Source organism: Tigriopus californicus, chromosome 7 (genome assembly GCF_007210705.1).
Source record: "Tigriopus californicus strain San Diego chromosome 7, Tcal_SD_v2.1, whole genome shotgun sequence".
In the NCBI taxonomy this organism is placed as follows: Eukaryota; Metazoa; Arthropoda; class Copepoda; order Harpacticoida; family Harpacticidae; genus Tigriopus; species Tigriopus californicus.
Genome location: NC_081446.1, coordinates 404,504 through 408,600, shown reverse-complemented (window position 1 = coordinate 408,600; position 4,097 = coordinate 404,504).

Below are 4,097 nucleotides of genomic sequence, written 5' to 3'. Positions count from 1 at the left end.
CTACAAGGAATGTAATCCCCAGTGCTATTGAAATGAAAGGTTATATTCATCTATCCATTACCTTTCAATCTTTCCATGTTATTTGGTCTACCAATGAGTTTGAGTTGGCAGACCGAGCTAGGCCTGGAATGTAGGGTTGATCTGGAATGCTACTTAAACATTTGTTTACTTTGTCCTTGTATAATGCTTGATTATAGGGATTTGCAAAAACCTCATTGTTGCAATTCTCCTAAACAAACATTAACAATCAGTAATTTTGATTGTTTTTCACATACACTGATATATTTTAGCAAAAACAAGCACGTAAATCTTCCAGGCTTGTTGAGAGGTCTGAGAGCAACTTAAAGATACAAAAATTGAATAGCTGTAATTTGAATAAATAAGAGTTGAGAGTTGGATTGAAGAACTTGATTCCCATTATGTACTTCCCAAAGTATGAATGGCATGTTAAAACCGATTTGTATATCTTTTGAAACAACTAGGACTTCAAACAGCTAGGGAAATCTGCTTTAATAACTTTTACTGAAAGACAATTTTCTGTCTTTGGTATTGTGCAATTCATAATGCGTTTCAATGGTCAAGGCAATTTGAGGCCCAATTCTTCATATTTCTGATTTTAGGTATGCACTTTTGTGGTGTTAAAGAGATTATTTAAAAGTTATTCTTATTCTTTTTCTAAGATGAGACAGTGATTCCTGCAGAACATATTGTAAAGGACTAAGATCAATTGGTTTAGTATAGTTGTTTAGAGTCAATAAAGGTGATCGTTAACTGTGACATAAGTGTAGACCTTAATTATTGCAAGGATCTCTTATCAGATATTTGGGTGGTTACGCCACAAACCCAAGACTCAGCTTCATCATTACATCTTAAGAAGTGAGCATATCAAGTTTTTGGATTGATATGATAACTCCTGCTGAATTTCAAAATGAAGTGATTTTCAAAACGATCTGATTTTTGAGGAATTACAAAAGTTTTCAAAAGTTTTTGCTTTGGCTTCATATCACGCCACTCTATTAGATAAGCATTGACAGACAGAAACTTTGGTCGAAAACAAGAGATATGCACATGTTTCTGCTGCTTTCAATTAGACTTAAATGAGAGTTTAAAACATTAAGTACCAGAAGTGTCACTACTTGCTCATTCTTTCTTACCTCTTCATTGTGATTTTTGCCTTCAGAACTTCCCTATGGACACAACATTGGTGATTTCACCAGATTGGAATTGGGCAATTGAAGGTGAAATTCACATTTGACCACAATGCCAATGGGAAATACCCTCGTGTTGAAAACACTTCAAGAACAGCTTCACTGAATCATAGATAATCCTGCCTAGGGTGCCCTGGACAAAATATGGTCAACAATGATGTTATTTTGACACTCAATTAAAGTAGATTAGTGAAGTACGTGAGTTCAGGCGAAATGTTTTTTGCAGTCATGGCCACCTCTTGACTCGAGCGCAACCAGGGTTCAAACAGATTTGATAGCCAAAGCCAGCTTGACTTTTTATTGGAATTTAGTTATTGGTCATGGCCTTGGTTTAACAATGAAATGAAGTTGAAAATAATAACAAGCATTTCCACAATAATGCAGTTCAAAATATTTGACACTTGGTAGCTTTCCTTCAATGAAGTGTATATATTAAACCTTATCATTAGCCTCCTCATTTGAAAAGAGAAGCCCTGAAAGAGCAAGTTCAAGGCAAGTAGGAGGAGTCGAAAATTCCAGCCCATTTCACCACTTAATGCCAAACTGTTGACCCAGCCGATCAAGCCAAGACTAAAGCAGCCTAAAGACATAATACAGGCTGAATTGGCGTTGCTACTTTGTCGTTTCTCCCTTGTGGGTCACCCAAGAAAGAGAATCTGTGACTGAGCGGAGTCCATCTCTTTTTTTAGAAGTCCGTGATTAAGTTAATTAAATCTGTTGTCTCAGTCAGTGCTGCCAGGTCCCTAGACTCCGAGCATGCCAGAATAGCTCTTGAAATATGCCAAAACATGCCAGATAAAAATTCGTATATACCCGAGGGGTAGTAACCCAAAGGTACACCTTAGAAACCAGAAAAAGATCGAGAACTTATTTATAATTCCAAAAAAAATCCAAATATTAATTTATTGGTCAGAATTGTTTCAAGAATGTTGATCAATAAGGTCATTTGAAATGACATTTTCCTGAGCTTAAATGGAACTACAGTGATTCCTTGAAACTGGAAAACCTACAAACTGGCATTTTTACGCTATAACCTAAATATTTAGAAATAATTGCCTTTTGCAATAGATTTCCCACAATTTGTGGAAATAGCTCAGCAAATGCACAACTCCCAATTCATTATTCTAAATACTTCTTTTTTTGTTTGGGGTGCTAGAGTATGTGAGTTGAGCCTTGTCTGATCACATTGTCCACTTCCAAATTTTGTTAGGCAGATTCATGTCCGGTTCTGGTTAGGTTCTACATTGGTGGGTTTGGTTAGCGTCTAAAAGTTTCCTTTGGAGAAAGGTCGAGTAGGAATTATGGCCCAGGGACCTCTCTCACTTTCGGAAGCTGCACTTAACACTACACGACGTCTCCTCCCATCTGTTTAAACAAATTTGGGAGGAAATGTAAGTTACTAGCAGAACAGCCATAATATGTCCAAAATCATGTCAAATCTGAATTCCAAATGCCAGAGATGTCTAATGCATATCAGAAACTCGATTTTCTAACAATCAAAAATACCACCTGGAGAGGATTTAGTCAAGACCAAATTTGAATCATAAATGTTTAGTTACAATATCCTAGGTGCAGTTGGAGAACAACAGAGTATGATGATTTATCAGAAATTTGAGAATGGTAGTTATGATTATGATAGAGAGGTAATTGACATTGATCGATCTCAAAGGAAGGAAGTATTACACTTCTATCAATCAAGTCAAGACACCAAGATGGGAATGTCCAATTGTCCATTTTGCAACGTATTTGTCAAGTTTGAAAACCTTGGCAATAAACCCCGAGAATATGCCAGAGAACATGCCATATTCAAATTTTCCATGCCAACGGGGTTCTAATTATGACAGATGTGCACTTTTTGGCATGTAAATATGCCATCTGGCAGCACTGGTCAGTATCAATTATTAGGCGGGCCCAGTACAATCAAAAGTGACCAAGTCATTCCAAACTTAATGCTGGATATGCTTGACATTCAAATCCCGACAAACAATGAAACCTTTAACAAGTCAATTGTCCAACCGCATTTACATTTTGTTTCCACAATCTGGGCCCCAATGACTGCATGGGGTTGAATAAGATTGAACTAGTGCAGGGAAGTTTGACAAGATGTATTGCAGGCATGAATCTTTTAAGCTATTGGTAACAACTTCAATCCTTCAAATAATTTGGTATCCATTCCCAGTCTCTACCTACTTGTGCTTATCTGTACTGTCTGCATTGGACCTCTTCATTATTTTCACGTGTACTGAACTAATCTAGTCGTTTCCACTATGATGCCATACTCAACTCCAAAAAAATTTTCGCTTCAAACATTTAACCATGTCATTTGTCTTTGTGAATCGCAGTGCAATTCGCACTTTTTGGTCCATTTTTCCAAAACCTTTAGCTGTGATGCAGATTTTATATCTTTTGATCATTGTTAATTTTTCTAGATTTTATTCCAAAATCCGCCTAAAAAGGTCATTGAAATTTAAGATCAAGGACTGCCAGGTCAGTCTTTTTTCACTGGTATTGAAAAAATCTGGCATTCGCCAATAGTTATTTTTTCTAGTTTTTGGTTTAGCACAATTTCTAGCAAGTCAATTGCATTTGTTCTTCAGGTATTTGCTAACTAGGAATGAACAAAACTACGGCAATATGCTTTGTCACTGACGGAAATCAACATGTACACAGGTGTTGCAGAGACTCTCTCACTTCTTTGAAGAGGCCAAACTATACGATCGGCCATGTTTTTTTTTCAGAAGATGAATGTCTCATGGAGTTGAAGTACAAATATTCAATCTACAAGGCCAGGATTGTAAAACATAAGTTGATATTTTTGGCCAATAAAACGAGGGCTGAAGACGCTCGAGCCTTTTGCGAATCCCTTGATGCCACGCTGATAACCATCAA